Here is a 6422-nt window from a genome sequence, read left to right as displayed (position 1 = left end):
CATGAAGGTTAAATAATGTACTACTACTGAACAAGCAATGGGTCAACCAAGAAATAAAAAAGAAAATCAAAAGACTACCATAAGACAAATGAAAATGAAAACACAATAGTTCAAATAGGTGGGATGTAGTTAAAGCAGTTCAAACGGGAAGTTTATTGCCATCCAGTACTCAACTAACCTCAGGAAACAAGAAAAATCTCAAATAAGCAACCTAACCTTACACTTAGAGGAACTTCAAAAGGATTAAAACAAAGCCCAAAGTTAATAACTAGAAGGAAATAATAAAGATCAGGGGAGAAATAAATGAAACAGAGACTAAAACAACAACAATAAAAACAAAACAATAGAAAATGTGGACGAAACTAAGTGTGTTCTTTGAAAAGATAAACAAAACCAAAAAAACTGTTGCCAGACTCATCAAGAAAAAGGAGACAGGATTCAAATAAATAAAATTAGAAATAAAAGAGCTGAAGTTATAACCAACACCATACATATACAGAGTATAATTCTGCTCTACCAACAAAATTATACTCCAACAAATAGGACAACTTAGGAAAAAATGGATAAATCTTCCAAGACTGAATCAGGAAGAAATAGAACATTTTAACAGACTGATTACAATTAATTAAATTGAATCAATTGTCAAAAACTTCCAAGAAATAAAACTTCAGAATCAGATGACTTCACAGGTGAATTCTACCAAACATTTAAATGGGAGATAATACCTATGATTCTCAAACTATTCCAAAAAGTTGTAGAATAAGGAATACTTCCCAATTTATTTTATCAGGACAGCATTACCCTGACACCAACACCAACGACAATATAAAAAAAGAAAATGACAGATCAATATTCCTGATGAACAGAGATGTAAAAATCCTCAACAAAATACCAGCAAAATGAAATCAACAATCCATTACAAGAATCACTCAGCACAAAAATAGTGTGATCTATTTCAGGGATTCAAGGATGGTTTAATATATGAAGTTAGGTTGATATGATACACCACATTAAGAAACTGAAGAATAAAAATGATGAATATCTCAATAGATGCATAAACAATGTTAGACAAAATTTAGCATTCATTCATGGAAAAACTTGAAACAGAGGGGATATAGAGGGAACATACTTTAATATGGTCCATAAATGACATAACTAACATCCTACTTAATGATAAAAACATGCAAGTTTTTTTTTTTTCTAACATCAGGAACAAGACAAGGATGTCTACTCTTGCCTCTTCTTCAACATAGTACTGAAAATACTAGACACAGCAGAAAAGAATAAAAACCATCAAATTATTAAAGAATTAGTAAAATGTCCCTGTTTGCAGATGACATGATATTACATTTAGAAAACCCTAAATACCCCACCAAAAAATTCTTAGAATAAGTGAATTGAGTAAAGTTGCAGGATATAAAATTAATGAACAGAAATCTTTTGTTTTTCTGTACACTAATAACAAGCTATCAGAAAGAAGTTAGAAAACAATTCCACTACAATTATATCAAAAAGAATAAATACCTAGGAATAAATTAACCAGGGATATGAAGGATCAATACTCTGAAAAATATGACACTGATAAAAAATAATTGAATACAATACAAATTAATGTAAAAATATCCATGCTCATGGGTTGGAGAATTAATGCTCTTAAAATATCCACACTACCTGAAGCAATCTATAGTTTCAATTCATTCTTTTTTTTAAATTTTTGTAACGTTTATTTTTGAGAGAGCAAGAGGGACAGAGCACAAGTGGGGAGGGGCAGAAAGAGAGGGAGACACAGATTCCAAAGCAGGCTCAAGTCTGAGCTGTCAGCACAGAGCCTGATGTGGGTATTGAACTCATAAACTGCAAGATCATGACCTGAGCTGATGTTGGATGCTTAACTGACTGAGCCACCCAGGCACCCCATCAATTCATTCTTTTTCAAGATACTAATATTTTTTAAACAACTACAACAAATAATCCTAAAATTTGCATGCAACCACAAAAAACTCTGAATAGCTAAAACAATCCTGAGCAAGAAGAACAAATCTGGAGGTTTCGCAATCCCAGATTTCAAACTATACTACAAAGCTATAGTAATCAAAACAATATGATCCTAAAACAAAAACATGTACATAAATTACTAGAACAGAATAGAGAGCCCAGAAATAAACAAATGCTTATATGGTCCATTAATCCACTACTACAAGAATATACAATGGGAAAAAGATAATTTCTTCAGTAATAGTGCTGAGAAAATTGGACAGCTACATCCAAAAGAATAAAACTGGACCACTTTCTTTACACCATATATACAAATAAATGCAAAATGTATTAAAGATCTAAATGTAAGACCTAAAACCATAAAACTCCTAGACATAGGCAGTAAACTCTTGGTTATCAGGCTTAGCAATATTTGTTGCATTTGTCTCCTCAGACAAGGGATACAAAAGCAAAAATTAAATGACAATAAATTTCATATATTAAAAAAATAATAAAAAAAATCATTCACACAAAGAAAAACAAACAAAAGCAAAAATTAAAGAAAATTGGGACTACATAAAACTAAACCCCTCTTGCATAGTGAAGGAAACCATCAACAAAATAATAAAAAAAAAAAAACCTCTGAAGGGAGAATACACTTGCAAATGATATATTTGATAAAGGGTTGAAATGTAAAATATATAAATAACTCATATGTCCCAATAACAAAAACAAATTCTAAAATCTGAAAGGATGTGAATAGACATTTTTCCCAAGAAAGTAAACAGATAGCCAACAGATGCATAAAAAGATGCTGTCAATATCACTAACCATCAGGGAAATGAACATCAAAACCACAATGAGATATCACCTCACACCTGTCAGAATGGCTAGATTCAAAAAGACACACAAAAAAAGAAATCATATGGTGAGAATGTGGAGAAAAGGGAGCCCTCAAAAAATTAAGTATTGAAATACCATACAGTCCAGTAATTCTACTAAGTTTACTGAAGAAAATGAAAACCCTAATTCAAAAAGATATATGTACCTCTCTGTTTATTGCAGCATTACTTATAAGAAGCCAAGATATAGAAGCAACATAACTGTCCATCCAGAGATGAATGGAAAAAGAAGATGTAGTATATATACACAGCGAAATATTACTTAGCCATACAAAAGAATGGATCTTTCCATTTGCAACAACATGGATGGACCTAGAGGATATTATACTAAATGAAGTAAGTCAGAGTAAGACAAATGCCATACGATTTCAATTGTATACAGAATCTTGAAAACAAAATGAATGAACAACAAAACAAGTGAAATAGATTCATAAGTGCAGAGAACAAACTGGTGGTTGCTAGTGGGAGTGAGAGGATGAACAAAATAGGTGAAGGGGATTAAGAGGTACAAACTTTTAATTATAAAATAAATCACAGAGATAAAGTACACTAATCACTAATATTATAATAACTTTGCATGGTGACAGTTGGTAGCTACACTTGTGAGCATTTTCTAATATATGTATATATGTTTTACACATAATATATATTATATATAATATATAACAATATAAATAATATATGTATATAAACTTATTGTATGTCAACTATGCTTCAATTTACAAAAACAAAAGAAAGAAATGGGCTGTGTTACTATTCTCCCTTAATGGAGTGAGATACATTGCTGTAACTTTCTTGTGAGCAAACTGAAATAACATGACATGGAAGAATTGTTGTATCCAGAATATATGTCTTTTGATTATTTTTTGTCACACACTACACTATGTTAAACATATATGTGTATATATATATATATACATATACATATATATATGTATATATATACACACATACATATATATGTATATATACATGTATAAGCATATTCATACATGCAGATGCACATAAGTTGTGTATGTACATGTATACTGCATGTATGCATACACTGTATGTATAAATATAGCATACAACTTATGTATACAAATTGTATACATATTTATACATGCAGATGCACACAAGTTGTGTATATACATATATACTACATGTATGAATATATACTGCATGTATGAATATAATGGATTATATACATATGTATACATATATTCATATATGCAGATGCACACAAGTTAATGTCAACAAGTTGCCTTTTCTTTCGCAAATTATATATATGTATGTATGCATATATGAAAAATATGAAATACATAGCAACCTTTTCCCACATCTATTTAATTAATCAGAGATTGTTCTTCCTTACTTTGTTTTTGCTATTGGTGGTACAGGGAGTTAAAAAATGACTCTAATTACCTGCCTAACATTTTAAAGCAGATGAATTCATATGGCTTCTGTACCAAAAGTTTATTTGAAACAAATAGTGTATTTGGAGTCAAAATGTTTAAAGGTTTTACTACAGTTGTCTCACAATCATTGAGTTTTTTAATAGGAGAATTGCCTGGTAGAGTAAATTAAAATTGGAAATTGAAGCTGCAAATATTCACAAAAGGAATCAGCATATGACTTTAAATTGCCAATAGTCTAGTTTAACATTTTTGTACTCTGTCGTCACAGCAACTTCAGACTCATCAACAGTGCTGCCCAGCAGGAGCATTATAAGGAGTCTGGAGAAGAGGGGCTGGTCAATATTTTATAGTTTCATCTACAACTTGTTCACCAGATAAATACTATCTTGTATTTTAGTCAGTTTTGCTAATAATACAAATGGGATGTTTCAAAATACTTTGTCTTTCCTCATCACAGGTTTTAATAAGGTGATAAAAGCCATAATAATTTTATAACCTCCAGGTAGAACAATTATTAGAAAGGGATATGCCTTATTAAGAAAATATGAATGTTCTTTGATGAAGTTAGAGGTTAAATTTAGAGGAGTGTAGCTATTTAGTCAACACTAACATTTTAATGCATTTAGTTCACTAGTGTTAATATTGAAGCATAGGGTGTAAAAAGTTTACTAGGTCATATGTTTTTCTGTTTAAAAAATACTTTTAATAGAAATGAATAGCCCTAGTGTGCCATTGGGGGTAATTATTTGTATTCTCCTCTAACTTATATAAAGATTAAGGGTATTGGCTCCAGAACTAGTCTTTGCTCTTGAATCCCACTGGTCACAATTACTGCCATTACTGCCCACAGAGCCACTGACAGTATTTATAACCTCTATGTGCTTCAGATTCCTCATCCATAAAATGAGAATAAAAATACACCTTATAAGGATTAAATAAGTTACCTCACACAACTAGAACAACGTATGTTACCATTATTCTCTATTATTATTATTATTATTATTATTATTATTATTATTATTTCTTATTCAAGAAAATTAAAGGAAACTATGATTATAAAATATTTGCCATTGCAGATTGTTTTAGAGTAGCTTTTAAACCTCTTAAAGAGTACTTAAAGAGTAAATTGTTCATTGCCACAATTCCCTTTCTTCAAAGGGAAGAAAAAATTTAAAAAGAACACATAAAATTGAGTATTTTATTTAAATAGTGATATTCAGTTTACAGAAGGTTTTCTCTCTTCTAATACACTATTTCCAAGACAGCACATGTAAGTACCTCTTCATTTTCAATGATGGAGTTCAATAAGCACTGATGGCTAAATAAGATCCATACTTAGAAAAAAAATATTTTCCACATAATCTGATGCTTATAAAACCTTTTCAAGATTTCCATACCTGACATAAGCTAGTTGTAGAAGCTGATGACATGAATATTGCAAGAATAAACTGAAGCCAAAACAGCACTATAACTATGAAATTCTTCCCTAAATTTTGCAGTAACATCACTTCCCTTATTCTTGATTCTGTATACTCTCCAGTAAACTCTACTTGCTTCCTACTGATAAAGTTGAAAGTTCTGGAGCCCCACTAAGTAATTTTGGCATCTCCTGTACTCTCAGAAGCAGGAGAATAAAATCACAGAGGAGGTGACACAAGGTCACATTCTTTCAAGACCAAAAAGATTGAGTTTCATTTAGTATGTGTTGTCTTTTCTTTTTTATTTTTATTTATTTTTGAGAAAGAGAGACAGAGAGCATGAGTGGGTAAGGCGAAGAGAGAGAGGGAGACACAGAATCCGAAGCAGGCTCCAGGCTCTGAGCTGTCAGCACAGATCCCAATGTGGGGCTGGAAGCCACAAACCGCAAGACCATGACCTGAGCCAAAAGTTGGAGACTTAACCGACTGAGCCATCCAGGAGTCTGTAGTATGCATTTTCTACAGTTTGAGAGCTGTGCAGTTGACTGAATTAAGCAAAAAGATGCATTTCTTCAGTTGTCTTATATAGCAAAATTATTTCTAAGCCATTTCTATATTGGTTCTCTCCATAATTCTTCAAATATTTTCCCTTATTTTTAAAGAATATTTTTCTCAATTTATTATAAATTCTTTTATTAGTGATACATTTATATTTCATGATTGGAAATTGT

The sequence above is a fragment of the Panthera tigris genome, chromosome A1, assembly GCF_018350195.1.
Source record: "Panthera tigris isolate Pti1 chromosome A1, P.tigris_Pti1_mat1.1, whole genome shotgun sequence".
In the NCBI taxonomy this organism is placed as follows: domain Eukaryota; kingdom Metazoa; phylum Chordata; class Mammalia; order Carnivora; family Felidae; genus Panthera; species Panthera tigris.
This window is presented reverse-complemented; position numbering follows the sequence as displayed.